This window comes from Mobula hypostoma, chromosome 6 (assembly GCF_963921235.1).
Source record: "Mobula hypostoma chromosome 6, sMobHyp1.1, whole genome shotgun sequence".
Taxonomy (NCBI): Eukaryota; Metazoa; Chordata; class Chondrichthyes; order Myliobatiformes; family Myliobatidae; genus Mobula; species Mobula hypostoma.
In genome coordinates this window covers 121,717,964-121,736,455 of record NC_086102.1, presented here as the reverse complement: position 1 = coordinate 121,736,455, position 18,492 = coordinate 121,717,964, and the positions used below count along the sequence as shown (strand labels likewise).

The 18,492-nt window shown below is 42.3% G+C and overlaps 1 protein-coding gene across 1 annotated transcript in view; it reads right to left on the bottom strand.

Moving 5' to 3' along the window:
- vwc2l (von Willebrand factor C domain containing 2 like) overlaps positions 1–18,492 on the bottom strand; it is a 41,518-nt gene that overhangs the window by 17,630 nt on the left and 5,396 nt on the right. The gene's annotated exons all lie outside the window — the stretch shown is intronic.

Here is an 18,492-nt window from a genome sequence, read left to right as displayed (position 1 = left end):
AAGGCTTTTGATCATTCTGCCTGCCATGCTCAATGCAAAGGTTCGAGACTGAGCAGAGAGGTCAATCTGGATGGTACCGGACTTTCAAGTGTTAAAGTCCTTTAAGCCACCTGAAAATCCTTTCCATATCAGCCAGGGTGTTTCCTATATAAATCCATAAAATTTTTAGTGAGGATGTGAAAGCACCTGATGTGCATACAGCCTAAAAACATATTCCAGCACAAAAACCAGACCTAAGAGCTGATACCATTTCAATAAGAATAAGGGCGGGTGGGTAATGAGGAAGCTGATGGATGGTATTCATTCGCCGAATATATGCTGAAGTGTGTGAGGGTGAGGGCAGAGCATGGTGGCTCACAATAACGGCACTGGTACAAATAAATATTGCGAGCCATAATCCTCCACCTGCTTTGCATACAGCTGAGAGATGTCACCAAGCTGCACACAATGCATTCCAAGCCAGGCCTGGACACATGGCATCAGAATCAGAATCAGGTTTAATATCACCAGTACAATGGCAGCAGTACAATATAAAATGTAACAAAGAAACAATGTGAATTACAGTAGTATAGATATATTAAACAGTTAAATTAAATAAGTAGTACAAAAATAAAAAAAATAGTGAGATAATGTTCATGGGTTCAATGTATATTCAGAAATCAGATGGCAGAGGGGAAGAAGCTGTTCCTGAATCTTTGAGTGTATGCCTTCAGGCCCCTGTACCTCCTTCCTCATGAGAAGAGGGTATGTCCTCTGTGATGGGGGTCCTTAATGATGGATGCCCACTTTTTTGAGGCATTGCTCCTTGAGGATGTCCTGGATAGTATGGAGGCGAGTGTCCATGATGAGCTGACTAAGTTTACAAGTCTCTGCAGCTTACACTGGTCCTGAGCAGTAGACCCTCCCCATACCAGACAGTGATGCAGCCAGTTAGAATGCTCTCCACAGTACGAGCAGTGTTTGATAAGTCCGTGGCCTAAGGTAGAAGGAGTCAATTTCAGAAAGCCTAGCACGTTTATTTTTCAACATAGTCCCCTCCTACATTTACACACTTAGTCCAGTGGTTGTGGAGCATACGGATCTTGAACCTCCAGAGCAGGGGTGATTGATAAATTCGTGGCCTAAGGTAGAAGGAGATGAGTTATACGGCCGTCTACCGTAGGCCACGAACTTATCAATCACCCCTGTTGAGTTATTAACCTTAAACTTTCTGCATAATCACTCAAAGAGCTGAACTGCATGTGCATGTAATGAGAGCTGTATAACTCATCTCCTTCTACCTTAGGCCATGAACTTATCAATCACCCCTGCTGTGTGCACTTTCTGGAGGTTCAAGATCCGTATGCTCCACGACCACTGGACTAAGTGTGTAAATGTAGGAGGGGACTATGTTGAAAAATAAATGTGCTAGGTTTTCTAAAATTGACTCATACATCTGTAGAAATTTGCAAGTGTCTTTGGCGCCTTCCTTGTAGCTGCATCGATATGCTGGGCCCAGGTCAGATCTTCAGAGGTGTTGACACCCTGGAACTTGAAATTGCTCACTCTTTTTACTTCTAATGCCTCTACGAGGACTGGTGCGTGTTCCTTTGTCTTACCCTTTCTGAAGTCCACAATCAGTTGTTTGGTCTTACTGATGTTGAGTGCAAGGTTGTTGTTGCAGCACCACTAAACTAACTGGTACGTATATCTCACTCCTGTAGGCCCACTCATTACCATCTGAAATTCTGCCAACAATAGCTGTGTCATCAGCAAATTTATAGATGCCTGGCCACACAGTCACGTGTGTAGAGAGGGTAGAGCGGTGGGCTAAGCACACATCCCTGAGGTGTGCTAGTGTTGACTGTCAGTGAGGTGGAGATGTTATTTCCCATCCGCACAGATTGTGGTCTTCCGGTTAGGAAGTCAAAAGAACCAGTTGCAGAAGGAGGAACAGAGGCCAATGTTTTGGAGCTTTTCAATCAGAACTGTAGGAATGATTGTGTTAAACACTGAGCTGTAGTCAATAATCAGCATCCTGACATAAGTATTTGTATTGAGGACTACTTTGGAACAAAGGGCTCAAACTAGTACATCACTAAGGCTAGTTGCACACAACTGAGTTTTACTAAATGTACACTATACGAAGTTCCCTTAGATCTGTACCAAAGACTGCTTAAATTGCATTCCTGAATTCATGTAAAACCTGTCTATCTGGGCACATTTAATGTCACATTGTGTGTGTGTGTGTGTGTGTGTGTGTGTGTGTGTGTGTGTGTGTGTGTGTGTGTATGTGTGTGTGTAATGTGTGTAAAATATCTTTACTAACAATCAGAAGTTAAACATAACAATTGAGATTAGAAACGTAGCATTAGATTAACAATCCTTTTATCAAACTGAAGCAAATATATCCAAATTATCTCAAAGTATTTGATATCTGGAAATGTGAACAAAGCATAACACTTAAGGTTATTTTGAACCGGGAAAAAAAAATAATTTTCTGAAGCCCAAAAATACTTCTCATTTTTCTAAAGACCCTTTATATTCATGAAGCTCCCACAATTCGGAAATGGAATTATAGCAGAAGCTCTTAAACTGTTGCCTCTGTGCTATAATATTTTAATGAGTGGCTGAGAACATGAAATAAATGGGTTTTGAATGATGTGCATTGGCCACAATTTACTTCTGTTGTCATTTTCAGAACTGAACTGGATAAATACTTGAACAAACAAAAATTACAGTTTCATGGAGAAAGAGCAGAGGCATAATAAAAACTGAGTAACAAGCGAGGCACAATGGGTGAATATTCTCTACCCTAATCCCTTACTTAGAATAATACTGATTATGCAGTTATTATAAAAAACATGCTGCATGTACTTTATGTTCTTGCTTTGCAGAGAGCTAATTTCAACAGATATTGGTGGACTTTCTTTCTTTCAAAAATATTGTAAGTTCCAAAATAATTCATGTCCAACCATACGTTCAGTTGGGAAATGCTACACTTCGTCATTTTCAATGAGCAAAGGAAGATACTATTTGTGACTTATTTTAAATGGAGTACTCATTAATAGGCAATATTTGTTCATGTTACTCTTCATTTACCTGTTTTTATTATGAGGGTCTGAGTAATATTGTAAAGATGTTGTCTGATTAAACGTTCTTTTTCATTAAATAATTCAGTGCTGGTTATATGTAAATTATGTGAATGGCATATGTCATCACACCACCCCGTGATATGTGCACACCTTGCTTAAATTAAACATGAAGTTAGTTCTGTATTCCGGGCTCTCTTGTTTTCCTTTCAATTAGTTTACTGTTTTTGGAGTTAGGAAACCTAACAGTGGTGATGAGGTATCTTTTCAGATGAACCAAGATGACAACCTACCCACTGAAGCACAGCAAGACATTCAAGTAAAAAAAAGACACAGCATGTTTCTTTTTCTTTGAAGCTGAACATCTGCTTCGCAAAAGGGAAGATGTTTTGAGTTTTTTTAAAAAGTAAGAAAATAGAATTTACGAATTCATAAGCAATGAGCACTGGGTGGTAATGAACATTAAAAAAAGAGCAGAAATGGCTGGCTACATCAGAAAGATTGACGCATTTGGTTCCACAACAGAAAATTGGATTTTATATGCTGAGTGGATTGAGCAATATTTTAAAGCAAGTGAAATAGCCAATGAGAGGTGAGTGCCAATTTTGCTGCATGCTTTGGATTTAAAGGCATGCAGTTTGCTTCGAAGTTTAACTGCTTTAACCTAGCCAACCAAAATGAGATTTGCTGATATCGTAAAAGTAATGCAGGAACAGTGAGAACCAAAGCAGTTGATTACTGCAGAAAATTTTTGGCTTCATAAGCGGAATCAAAAGGAAGGGGAGTCCACTTCAGCATACGTAGCTGAATAGAAGGCCAAAAAGAAAGGAGTCAATGGAGATACAAAAACAGAGGATTTACAGATGATGGTGTGGAGGAGGAAACCAAGAGGAAAGATCAGATTATAAAGCGAGCAACAGAAGGAATTGAACTGCATTAAACTAAATGGACCTTCCCAAGGTCAAGATGCACTAACTAGAAGAAGAAAAAGGAAGATGAAAGGTTTCCAGAGCTGTCAGAACCACCTGCTGTTGTCTCAGAGTCAACCCCTTCAACCACCACAGAAGAAGCCCCAGAACCCAAGATTATTTCACAGCCACAAGTTTCACCTGCCAAGCAGAGTGACCACCCTTGTCAGGAAAGACATTATCCCACAAGAGTAAGAAAACCTCCACAGCAACTAAATCTTTAGGCCTGAATGGGATAACTTGAAATTTACTATGCTGTGGATGCCTATATAGTGGTTGTATTTTATATTCTATTGTGGATATAAGTTGAGATGTATTCTAAGTTGAGTTTAGTTTAAGGCTAAGTAGGGAAGAGGGTTGAGTATTTAATAGTTCATTAATATTAGAGCAATATTGTAAATATATTGTTTGATTAAGCATTCTTGTTCATTAAATGATTCATGTTATATGTAATTTACATGAACAGCATATGGCATCACGTCACCATGTGATATACGTGCAACTTGTTTACAGTAAACACGCATTTTGGGCCCCTTTGTTTTTATTTCAATTAGTTTAATGTTTTTGGAGTGTTATGTACCCCATAACTGGGTTGCCAAACCAGCAGAAATGGAATACTCATTGGAGTCTGGATTACTTGGAACTAATAAAGTTTTATTAAAGAAACAAATAATACAGTGTTCTAATCATAAGGATATAAATGCAACAGGTTAGCAATGATAATACACACATGTACACAGAATTAGGGTAATAGGAATCAACGAAGCTCTATCACAATCTAGGGGTAAAATGATCAGTCTTAAGTGACGCAGAGTTCATTTCAGCTTAGTGCAGTTCGCAGTAATCGCTGTTGTGCCATTGGAGAGAGAGGTGGGGGGGATGCAATTTGGTTCAGGCAGACCTTTGATGTCTTTGCAGTTGGTTTCGGGCAGACCCTTTTTGATGTCTTCTATCCTGCTGTGGTCATCGACTGTGACCCCTCCGTTCCGGATACGACCGTTCTTCCACGGTGAACCCGGCACTCAGGCAAGGGCGGACACACACACCAGGTTCCCATCGATTGTACCTTTACACCCTGTGAGCCTATGGTCGGTTCCCGCGAACCGGACCTCCAAACTCCCACCACTTGTGGGGGCACACCGCTCTTTCCAGGGTCTCGTTGTCTCGTGGTCTTGTGGTGTCCCGTGCCTTAGCGAACCTGCTCTTTTTATCCCCCTGCTGGGGTATCACCTGTCCATCAAACTTCAAACAGTTCAGGTTCAAAGCAACCGGTCTGTCAATATTCTGAATTGTGTTTCTTTTCCGTTAATCCCTCTCTCCTCTCTTATTAGCATTTTGAATGTTTCTTCATTGAATCTCTTATCTCTCTCATTAGCATCAATTGTCCGATCACTTGGTTTGGCGTCACACCCCTACCCTTCAAAGGATTTTTACCGGGGTAAAAATCATGGGCATGAATGCACATTATTAGGTACACACTAATATACAGGGTCATCAGCTATTCGGCTAATACAGAGAACTTTAAGTTTCAACACCTTGACAGACAGTCAGCAATCACATTGTCTGTTCCTTTTCTATGTTTTATTTTAATATCAAATTCCTGTAAGACCAGGCTCCAACTTAGTAACCTTTTGTTTTTATCCTTCATAGTGGCCAAAAACACTAATGGGTTGTGATCAGTGTAAATTATCAGTGGTTTCCGTGCCGGACAAATATAAACCTCAAAATGTTGTAATGCTAGTATGATTGCCAGTAATTCCTTCTCCACAGTGGAATAATTTCTCTGATGGACATTAAATTTCTTAGAAAAATAAGCCACTGGGTGGTCAATCTCCTCTTTGTCTGTCTGCAACAGCACCACCCCGGCTGCTTCGTCGCTAGCATCTGTTGCTAGGGAGAAGGGTTTTGAAAAGTCAGGCGTATTCAGCACAGGATGGTGACACAGAATCGCCTTCAGACGCTCGAAGGCATGTTGACAAAGGTCGTCCCACACAATTCTTTTTGCATTTGCATTCTTTGGCAAGAGCTTAGTAAGAGGGAGGGTAATATCTGCAAAGATTTTGCAAAACTTCCAATAGTACCCCACCATCCCCAAGAACCTTCTCAGGGTTCTCTTGTCTGTCGGGATGGGGACTTCAGAGATAGCCTGCACCTTAGCCTGCATAGGTGCCAGCTGCCCCTGTCCTACCATAAATCCCAGATAAGTGACCTTCGCGTGGCCGAATTCACTTTTTGCGAGGTTCACTGTCAGGTTGGCTTCAGACAGCCATTTAAACAGTTCCTCTACCGCCACAACGTGCTCCTCCCACGTGTCATTCCAGACCACTAAATCGTCAATATATGCTTCTGTGTTCTTTAGCCCTTTTGTCACTGAATTAATCATCCTATAGAGGTTTTGCTTACTAGGCCGACCTAATGTGACAACGACATCATGTACCGTCCCTTTGCATCATCTCGGGACATCCGGACATACATCTGCGTGCCGGTTAATTAGCTTTATCAGCGGCTCGCTCTGTTCGGGGGTTAAGTGAGAGACCTTATCAGCAAAGTTGGCCAAAACAATAGAGCTCTCCAATCTGGTTAGCACCATACTTACCTTTTCAAAATGGGTTTTCCCCTTATCAGGTGGCACCCTAGCCTCATTAATTTTCGTGATAACACCGACTAGGTCTTCTTTCTTATCGTGGTAAGCGGTTAACACATTAATAAGCTCGAACTGTGTCGGCTCACATCTACAATACTCAATAATATCCTTCCTCATGTTCGGCCAGTAAAACTCTTTCATAATTCTATCGACTGTCTTCCTCACCCCAAAATGTCCACCGAGGGGTATCTTGTGGGCCAGGTTAAAAATCTCGTCCCTATAAATTTTCGGCACTACCACCTGGTGCACCACCCCCCACTCCTCATCTGCGGGCACGGTACTTGGTCTCCATTTCCTCATTAGTACTCCCTCCTTCACATAATAGCCCACTGGTTCCTTCTTTATTTCTGCTTCGGAGAGAGCTGTCTCCATCAAAACCATCAGCTCCTCGTCTCGCTCCTGTGCCTGTATAAATTCCTTCCTCACTAATGATAAATCTACCTCCCTCACTTCCTTCCGCTCCACTATGCTCCTTCTTCTCACGTTCTAACCCCTTTTGGTACAAGGCTGGTAAAAACGTCTCAGCTAAATCCACATTCGCTTCGGCAGCCTTTCTGGACGTGCGCCGAGTCACTGTGCAAACGGGATAGACCTGTGAGTCCATGGGTGGGGCCTCAGTCCTGGCAGGCTTGCTCGTCAGCTTTACTGCTGGGTACACCTCTCCGCCTGCAAGGTCAGTACCGAGTAAGACCTCCACGTCTTCCATTGGTAGTTTGGGCCTCACCCCTATCGTGACCGGTCCGGAGAGCAAGTCGCTTTTCAGGTGTATCTGGTGCAAAGGTACTGCTTCAGTTCCTTTCCCAATGCCTTTTATCACACTGACCTCCCCAGTCTCGGTCTCTGAACTAAAGTCTAACACACTCCTTAAGATCAATGACTGACAAGCCCCAGTGTCTCTCCAGATCCGTACAGGAACTGGGTTTGACCCCTCCTTCACCGACACCAATCTGGCCAAAATAAACTTCTCGCGCCCTTCCTGAACTCTATCAGACCTCTTCTCCCCTAGCAGTTTGTTTGCTGGCTCAATACAGCCAGTCGGAGTCGTCGTTTTTCCTTTCCCCGTCTCCTTCTTTGGGGCAAAACACCTGGACGCAAAGTGACCGGCTTTCCCACAATTATAGCATACGACCCCAGGAGACTTCCTACCAAACTGCTCCCGGTCTTCCTTATCCTTCTCACTAGTCCCCGGCTTATTTTCTGGATTTTCCAGCAGACTCTCTCCACCCTCTCGACTACCCTCCTGGTAGTTTTTACTCGGGGTAAACTTTGCTTTGTGTATTAACGCGTACTCATCCGCTAACTTAGCAGTTGTGGCTAAGGTTTCTGCCTCTTTCTCATCTAGATAGGGCCTCATACCTTCAGGGACACAACTTTTAAATTGCTCAATCAGTATTAGCTGTAGCAGTCTGTCATAATCCCCACTGACCCCTTTCGAGGCGCACCAACGCTCACAATACATCTGCATCTCACAAGCAAACTCTAAATACGTGTGGCCCCACTGCTTCCTCACATTCCGGAACCTCTGCCGGTATGCCTCTGGGACCAACCCATAAATCCTGAGTATCGCCTCTTTCACCACATAATACCTCTGGGCATCTTCTGCGGACAATGCCGAGTAAGCTTGCTGAGCCTTCCCTTTAAGTACGCTCTGAAGCAAAACAGCCCACTTATCCCTCGGCCAGTCTTGACTTGCAGCGACTTTTTCAAAATATAGAAAGTAGGAAGTACCAATCAACATCGGCCTCATCAAATGGGGGATCCAGCCTAATCTCCCGAGTCTCCCTGAACCCTCCACCTTGGTTCGACATGGGTCCCTGCGCTAGCGTCATCCTTAACTTCTCCAGCTCAAATTCCCTGTCCTTCTGCTTCTCTCTCTCTTCTCATTCTAACTGCCTGACTCTCTCCTCTTGGTCCAGCTGCTTTATTCTCTCTTCTCGTTTTAACTGCCTGTCTCTCTCTTCTCGTTCCAGCTGCTTTATTCTCTCTTCTTGTTCTAACTGCCTGTCTCTCTCTTCTCGTTCCAGCTGCTTGACTCGGAACTCGTGCTCAAGTCTAATTTTTCTATCTGCAGCTGTACTGCTTCTCCACCAGGTTTGCTCATAGACACCACCTCCAGCTCCCCGTGGGGAAACACACCTTTAGATACACAATGCTCAATGATAGCTCTGTGCATCTCAGCTCTCCTCATTGTCGGCTTCCCCTTAAAAAGATTCAACCGTTTGGCAACAGTCGCCAGTTCTGATTTCCTGGCATCCCCAAATGCCTCCAAGGTTGGCGCCTTTAGAAATTCCTCAATCTCTATTTCTGCTGTTTGCCCTTTCTTTCTTTTGGGAATTTTAACCCAATCAATTTACCCAGTCCCAAATTTCGCGTTCAAAACGTTTCTTCATTGTCTCTCTTATCTCTCTCATTACCATCAATCGTCTTATAGCTTCGTTTGGCGTCACAGGAGATACAATACATAACAGTTACAGTAATTAGTGGAGGAAAATGAAGGGGGAAGAGAGAATGAAAGGAAAGGTCTCAGAGTAGAAGTTAAACTACACAGGAGTGATAGTGAAAGAAGGTAATAAAAAGAGCTAGTGAATAGCTTACTGGGATTTTAATGCCATTACAGTTTGGCCTGGTGCAAAATTCTCTCACAACATATGAAACTGTAGTGAACTATCAGGGCAGCAGAAAAGGTCTTTGGCTGCAGTCCACGATCACTGCAGGACTCTCAAATGTCCAGAACAAAGAAGTGGGCAGGAAAAATTATTGGGGTCACTACCCTGCAAACTACCTTTTCCAAAACTTCCCTTCTGAAAAAGCACTATAGAGCTATTAAAACAAAAACTTCATGCCATCTTAAAAGTTTCTTCACCCAGGTGGTTAATCTGATCAACTGTTCTAGTTAGCCCCCCCACTCCATCTATCTATTGCCCCTGTCACTGCACTGTAAGTATTTTAAACCATTTTTATAATGCTGTTTACATTGTAAATGTATGCAGATGTTTTACGTATTTATGCACATTTTATTATATATCTGTACTTCAACCTCTTTATATTTTTTGTAATTCTTTATTCTTTATAGTTGTTGAATGTTGTTTTTTGTTGCGTGTCATGCAAACACAGCACGATAAATGTCTAGAAAAGTTGATCTTTGAAATTAGTAAGCAAATGAGATTAATCAGATTGCTCTGAAAACTGACATAAACTTGATGGGTTGGATGCCTTCCAATGAGAATAACAAAGATGAATCAAGGGTTCTTCTGGGTTTTTGCAAACCATAGATGGGATCTATTTTAAGAGGAAATTCTGCCATTGAGTGGAAAGATCCTACAAAAGGACAGTGGACTTGGACCAGTACATCACAGGTAAAACCCTAAAACCATTGAGCATATCTACATGAAATGGTGCCGTAGAAAAGCAGCATCCATTAGCTAAGACCCTGACCACCCAGACCATGCTCTTTTCTTGCTGCTGCCATCAGGTAGAAGGTAGAGGGGCCTCGGGGCTTGCACCACCAGGTTCAATAGCAGTTACTACCCCTCAACATTAGGCTCTTGAACAAAAGGGGATAGCTACACTCACTTAAGGACTCTTTTATCTTGTTATTTCATGCTTCTTATTTATTGCTATTTATTAACATCTGCGTTTGCAGAGTTTGTTGTCCATTGATCCTGTTTACAGTTACCATTCCATTGATTTGGTAAGTATGCTTGCAGAAAAAGAAACTCAGGGTTGTATGTGGTGATACGTATGAACTCTGATAGCAAATTTTACTTTGACTTTATTAATGGAATTGCATCTAAGAACTTCCAATTTGATCATGTGACAATTCTGTGATTCAGAAGGGAATTGGTCTCAAGACATGGCAAATAATCTGGGTCAACTTTAGTTCACAGAAGGCAGAGATTGGTAGTAGATGGAGCACATTCTGCCTGGAAAGGATGCAGAAGAAATTCACCAGGATGTTGCTTGTATTATAGTGTAATAAACATAAGGCAAGATTGGGTAAACTTGGGTTGTTTTCTCTGGAGCATCAGAGACTCAGGGGACACCAGACAAAAGTATATAAAATTGTGAGAGGAATAAATAGGGTAGACAGAGTCTTTTTTTTTCCAGTGTAAAAATGTCAAATTCTAGAAAGCAAAGGTTTAAGGTGAGAAGGAAAAGTGGTCAACACATATATGATGGGCCAAATGGCCTGCTCCTCTACAGTACAGTTCAACGTTCTATTGTGCAACTTAATTTTGGTGAAATCTTTGAGCTCTCTGGGCTGCTCAGTATCGAGTATGAGAGGTGTATTACATTAAATTCTCAATAGTTTCTGCTCTGGAAAAAAACACATAACATCAACAGAAAATCTGATTTCTGCTTGTAAAATCCAGGTGTTTTTGCCAGTTTCATAATCTGCCCATTATGAAACTGACAGAGTTGTTACCTCACAAATTATGGTTAAGAATAACACAGGCACATTAGCACAGGAAGAGCCAACGTCACAAAATATAAAAAAAATTAGTGATGTTAAATAATTACTTTCCATCAACATCTATGTTCTTTGTTTCTGGTATTTACAGTCAGGAATCACATGCTGGATTTTAAACACAAGAGATTCTGCAGATGCTGGAAAGCTTGAGCAATACACACAAAATGCTGCAGGAACTCAGCAGGTCAAGTAGCATCATTGGAGAGGAATAAACAGTCGATGCTTCAGGCCAAGAACCTTCATTCGGAATGGAAGGTGGAAGAAGCCAGAAGAAAGGTGGGAGGAGGGGAAAGAGTACAAGAGTACAAAGAGGATTTCCCTGGAAAGTAATGTGCATCCTGGGTGGACCCTGATCATAACTGGTGTGAATGAAATAACAGAAACAAAGACACATCATCCTCATGGTATTAGAGGATGATGTGTCCATAACTAAGCAGTCTCCTTCCCAACTACTGTGAAATAAAAACAATGAATAAGCAATATATTCATTGAGGACGTACAGCCTGTAACTGGAATAGAATCCTGCAAGAATACTTTCTATTAAAGGAATTTCATGTAGGATACTTGTAAACATGTCAACCACTTCAATCATGAATAGAAATATAAAACCATAAGATATACTGTAGGAGCAGAATTAGGCCGTCTAGCCCATTGAGTCTGCTCCGCCATTTTACCATGGCTGATCTATTTTTCCTCTCAGCCCCAATCTCCTGTAACCCTTCTTGCCCTGATTAATCAAGAACCTGTCAACCTCTGCCTTAAGTATACCCAATGACCTGGCCTCCACAGCCGCCTGTAGCAACAAATTCCACAGATTCACCACCCTACGGCTAAAGAAATTTCTCCTCATCTCTATACTAAGTGGACATCCCTCTATTCTGAGTGTGTGTACCCTGGTCCTAGACTCCCCCATCACTGGAAACTTCCTCTCCACGTCCATTCTATCAGACCTTTGAATTGAATTGACTTTATTTCTTACATCCTTCACATACATGAGGAGTAAAAATCTTTACATTTCATCTCCATCTAAATGTGCAATGTGCAATCATAGTAATTTATAATAATTTATGATAAATAGAACAGTCAATGGAATATAGAGTACACTCAAGTGAGCGTAAGTTCATCAGTCTGATGGTCTGGTGGAAGAAGCTGTCCCTGGCTTTTATGCTGCAGTACTGCTTCCCGGATGGTAGCAGCTGGAATAGACTGTGGTTGGGATGGCTTGGGTCCCCAATGATCCTATAGGCCCTTTTTACACACCTGTCTTTGTAAATGTCCTGAATCATGGGAAGTTCACAACTACAGATGCACAGAACTGTACACACCACTCTCTGCAGAATCCTGTGATTAAGGGAGGTACAGTTCCCATACCAAGCAGTGATGCAGCCAGTCAGGATGCTCTCAATTGCGCCCTTGTAGAAAGTTCTTAGGATTTGGGAGCCCATACCAAACTTCCTCAACCATCTGAAGTGAAAGAGGCGCTGTTGTGCCTTTTTCACCACACAGCTGGTGTGTACAGACCACATGAGGTTCTTGGTGATGTGGATGCCGAGGAACTTGAAGCTGTTTACCCTCTCAACCCCAGCTCCATTGATGTCAATAGGGGTTAGCCCGTCTCCATTCCTCCTGTAATCCACAGCCAGCTCCTTTGCTTTTGCAACATTGAGGAAGAGGTTCGTTTCTTGACACCACTGTGTCAGAGAGATGACTTCTTCCCTGTAGGCCACCTTGTTATTGTTTAAGATAAGGCCAATCAATGTAGTGTTGTTGGCAAATTTAATTAGTAGATTGGAGCTGTGGGTGGCGATACAGTCATGGGTATACAGGGAGTAAAGGAGGGGATTCAGTACGCAGCCCTGAGGGGCTCCTGTATTGAGAGTCAGAGGGTTGGCGGTGAGGGAGCCCACTCTTACAACCTGCCGGTGATCTGACAGGAAGTCCAGGATCCAGCTGCACAAGGCAGGGTCAACACCGAGGTCTCTGAGCTTTTTGTCGAGCCTGGATGGAACTATGGTGTTGAATGCTGAACTGTAGTCCAAGAACAGCATTCTCACATAAGCATCCTTTGTCTCCAGATGTGTAAGGATGGTATGTAGAAAAGTGGCTATTGTGTCATCTGGCGATTGGTTGTGTCAGTAAGTGAATTGTAGGGGGTCCAGTGTGGTTGGCAGCAAGCTGCAGATGTAATCCTTGACCAGCCTCTCAAAGCATTTGCTTATTATTGAGGTACATGCGACAGGATGCCAATCATTTAGGCATGTTACCTTGGTCTTTTTTGGTACAGGGATAAGGTGGGTAATTTGAAGCAGGAGGGCACTCTACACTGGGAGAGGGAGAGATTAAAAATGTCAGTAAACACACCTGCCAGTTGTGCTGAGCACATCCTGAGTCCCGCAGCCTTGCGACTGTCCACCTGTTGGAAACATCTGTGTACCTCAGCCTCAGAGATGACCAGGTTGCAGGTTGTAGTGGTGGCTTTCCTCGGAGGCTCAGAGTTAACAACATCGAACCGAGTGTAAAAGCGATTGAGCTCATCTGAGAGACAGGCCGTGACGTTGGCAACACCACAACGTTTGGCTTTGAAGTCTGCGATGGTATGCAGCCCAAGTCACAAGTCACGTGTGCTATTCATTGTGAATCTTGACTCAATCTTCTCCCTATATTGTTGTTTCACAGCCTTGATAGCTTTTCAGTATTTAATGGGTTTCAAAGAGATTCACCCCTCATTCTTCTGAATTCCAGTGAGTACAGGCCCAAAGTTATCAATTCCCAGAATCATTCCCGTGAACCTCCCCTGATCCCTCTCCAATGTCAGCACATTCTTTCTTAGGTAAGGGACCTAAAACTGCTCATAATACTCAAAGTGCCTTATAAAACCTCAACATTACATCCTTGCTTTTACATTCTAGTCCTCTCAAAATGAATCCTAACATTAAATTTGCCTTCCTCACCACCAACTCAACCTGCAAATTAACCTTTAGGAAATTTTGCACAAGGACTTGCAAATCCCCTTGACCCTCAGATTTTTGAATTTTCCCTCCATTTAGTTAATAGACTGTGCTTTTATTTCTCCTACCACAGTGCATGGCTATATAATTCTTGCCTTGGTTGTATCATCTTGCCTTTAGAATACTTCGTCTTTGTGATGTATCTATCTCCCTTCCAAATTGCTCTGAGAAATTCCAACTATTGCTGATCTGCTGTCATCCTTGCTCGTGTCCTCTTCCAATCAACTTTGGCCGGTTCCTTTCTCATGCCTCTGTTATGCATTTTATTCTACTGTAATACTCATACATCTAACTTTATCTTCTCCCTGTCAAATTATAGGGTGAATTCTATCATATTATGATCACTGCTCCCCTAAAGGTTGCTTTACATTAAGCTCTCTAATCAATTCTGGTTATTGTTCAACACCCAATCCAGAATAGCTGATTCACTAGCGAGCTCAACCAAGAGTTTCTCTAACAAGCCTTCTTGTAGGCTTTCTAAAAATTCCCCCTCTATCACAACATTGCCCTATTATGCTGTTGGACAGCTGTTTAATAGACAACATTGCTTTGGTCTTGGGAACAGATGAAACAAGAGGTGGCTATTCAGATCTGTACCATCTAGTTAAATTGTAACCAATTCAACAGCTTTGACATTGTTACCAACTAAAAACTTATCAGCCTTGGTTCCTGATATTTCCAGCTGACTCTTAGCCTCCTGGAGTCCTCTTGGAAGAGGGAGCCCTAGCTTTCTGCGAAGAAGTGATTTCTGATAGTGGCCTGTTTGGCTTTATTTAAAGATGATGTGTCAGCAAAATGAGTGTTTAGCCCTGCTGGCTAATTTCAGTGCATGCTTTATTCAGTACCTGCCAGAACACATTCAGTCCTGGTAGATGTGATAATAAATATTATGGAAGGAGTCTACACATTGGTTGATTATTCTTTCTCCTGCTGAGACCGTAGGCAATGGGCAATCTACGATTGACAGTGCAAAAGTCCGGATTGACTAGGCATGTTTATATCATTGTTGCAGAGGATTAAAACTGCAGATTCTGTACACTGATTTTTTTTTAGCAGTATTTAGCAATCAGAAGTCACCCAAGGAATTGAATAATCCTCCCCTCACCCAAGGAAATAGGTATGGAGATCACAGAGCGAGAATAACCTACGCCATCTACTTCGGGTGCTGGCAGTATGCTGATTCATGCTGCCTGTTAAATACATTTGATTGCAGAGTGCGGCTAGTGCTCACCATACTGTGGCTATACACTCTAGTCAGGGAGCCAAACTGTGAATTGCAAGTGTACTTAGAAATAGCTTGTTGTGATTAAACTGGGAGCACTGTGGCTGTAGCTGGTGCATTCAAATGTTCTGGAATTCAGTCCAATTCACAAAATACTCTGCTAAACTCAGTTTTTGCTCAGTGCACCATGCCTGTGTTACTAAAATACCAACAATCTCCTTCATTCTCAATTAATATCAAATGTTCATAGTTTGCATTCACTCTTCCACCTGAAACATTGCTGTAAACCCCACACTGACTCTACACAGAGAGCACACATTGCCACTTTGGCACCCTTACCATTGTCCAAACACATTAAATTGCTCAACTCCTGGCATTATTGGACTTTCAGTTCAGTAGGTTAGTAACTCAAAGTGGAGGTGCGTGCTGATTGCTGAACCGCTGATCGATTGATATCCCCTTACACTGATGCTGCCCGTCCCACACTGGAGCACTGAGATCCCACCCAACTCAGTATCTGAGTAGTATCTTCATGTCAGGGGACAACCTCTGCTGTCCTACATCAGAAGGTAATGACAGTTCGTATCCTTTTTTTTCTGGTTAGTTTGCAGTGATGTTGACTACGAAAGCAAGGGTTGAATCAACCTCAGCTTCATGTGGTGAAAAACCCACTGACAATCATTGTTCACCCCATATGTGAAGAATGTGAAATTGCCTCAGTTACTTGGGGAAATCAACTTCGGCTACATATTCAGGAGTGGGGAAAACAGCACAAAATGCCAAAACGCAGAAACTCATAAGATCTGAATACCTAGAAGTGGAAGTCAAAGAGGCAGAAAGGAAAATTGTCTCTTGTTTTTTTTCAACAGCCTGGTTGCTGGAGTAGGATTTGTCCTTGATACAGGTTGAGTACCCCTTATCTGAAAATGCCAAAATCCAAAAACCTGTGCAATTCAAAATTTTTTGAGCGCTGATGTGACATCGCAAATGGAAAATTCCAAAGATGCTGGGAAGGCTCCCAGGTGATGTGCAGGTCTCTGAGCACCACAGACAAGTCTGAGAAGTGACCTCATGTATGTAATGAACAGAAGTTTATTGAAAAACAGTAAAACTCTGTATAAAAGGAGAAATGAACACTTCGATCGTGTATTGAAGGAGTGGATTTGTCAGCATTGCAGTGAACACATGCCGCTTAATGGTATACTGATTATGAAACAAGCAAAGACCTATAATGATGAACTGAAAATTGAAGATAATAGTCAATTGGGAGGCTGGCTGCAGAAATTTAAGAAAAGGCACGACATAAAATTTTTAAAGATTTGTGGCGATAAAGCGTCAGCTGTTCATGAAGTAGCAGAAAAATTCACTGATGAGTTTTCCAGGATCATTGCTAATAAAAATTGAACATGCTGAATGGCTGCAGCAGTACATATATGTGATGAACAAGTGTAAGGCAAATTCTGCAGACATCCCACCTTGCATAAACTCATTTCAGGGAGGTAGCACCATCAATTTGCGGAAGACTCCCAGAACTTCCGGGAGAGGCGGGATGTCTGCAATAGAGTAGCTCCTTAGCAGCTAGCCAGCTAGTTTAAATAACGTTCGCTAGGCTAATGAACGAATGACACCTGTTAAACTCACCTCAACATGTCTTTTACAGTCTTAACCCACCATGGGCAATAGAAAAGTCACTGTTGCAAACAGTGCAGCGAGCAACACTGTCATTATTTTTGACCCCTATTAGGCAGGGGTACACTTTAGTGTAGTCTGGGGTGACGTATGTTTTATATTTTCTTTTTTTTTGGAACACTCTGCCATGGCGCGCTCTCACTCTCTCTCTCTCGCTCACACTCTCTCTCCCTCATGGTCACTCGCATGCTCTCTCCTCTCTCTCGCTCTCTCTTGCTCTCTTGCTTGCCTGCTCTCACGCTCGCGCTCTCGCTTGCTTTCTCTTGCGTGCTCTCTCTCTCGTGGTTGCTCTCGAGCTCTCTCTTGCTTTCTCTCGCTCGCTCTCAAAAAATTGATTTCCGTGATATTGTATATAATTTGCGGGCATCAGGGAGCCACTATTCATATGCCAGAGGTGTGATGTTTGAGATGCTTACTGGGAGCACATAAATTCAGGCATGGAAATGATAGCAATTCCAACTATGTCATTATATATTCCAGAATCCAAAAAAAATCTGAAATTTGGCCCAACCATTTTGGATAAGAGGTATTGAACCTGTATTTGGTAATACAATATAATGCCTTATCATTTTGATGTCTTTTGCTGTTTTTTAAGCAATTTTCAAATGCCATGTATTTACCATTTTGCTATATTGGTATTATATTTATAACTTTGAAAGTTCACACATACATGGTACATGCACTGTCTCTCTCACACAACACACGTCCCCCCCCTCTCTCTCTCTCTCTCTCTCTCTCAGACACACACACACACACACACACACACACACACACACGCACACATAAAGTGTGCACAAAAATGATCATGAAGTCTTCAGTTTGCAGTGGCTTATCTCTATTAGAAGCTTAGCTAGGATAGCTAGACATAAAGATGTCCCGGTCATGAATGTTTAGGAAATAGTTGGTGACCTGTAGTTGATCCAGTCAATTATGTGACATTCGGTTACTTATTATTCCCTTTAATGTAGGGCAATCTGATGTTCAACTGAAGATAATAATAGCAACTGGTCAAGGACAAGTGTGGCTGCATGTTTTTGCCCTAATCAATCAAGTGCTCTTTGATGAGGCTGTGGCCAGCAAGGGAGCAGAAACCACTTAACAAGATGTTCTTTTCATATCTAACCCTCACCTCACCCCAGGTCATCCACAATCCATCATGATTTACAGAGTGTATAAACTTTACTTCTCGCCTTGCTCACCCCACTGGTTTTCTTCATTCAGATATCCAAGAACTGTAATGTGAAGATGAATACACAGGTAAGGCATGTTCTAGTTCTTAGCTCAGATACTGATGCAACTGAAACTTCAACATCAGCCTGAAGGGGAGATTTCTGCGTGGTCTGACACGGGAGTTCTGTGAGTGCCAGTTTCCTGACAGACAGGGCCTTGCATGAGTTCTATTGCAACAGAATTAGATCT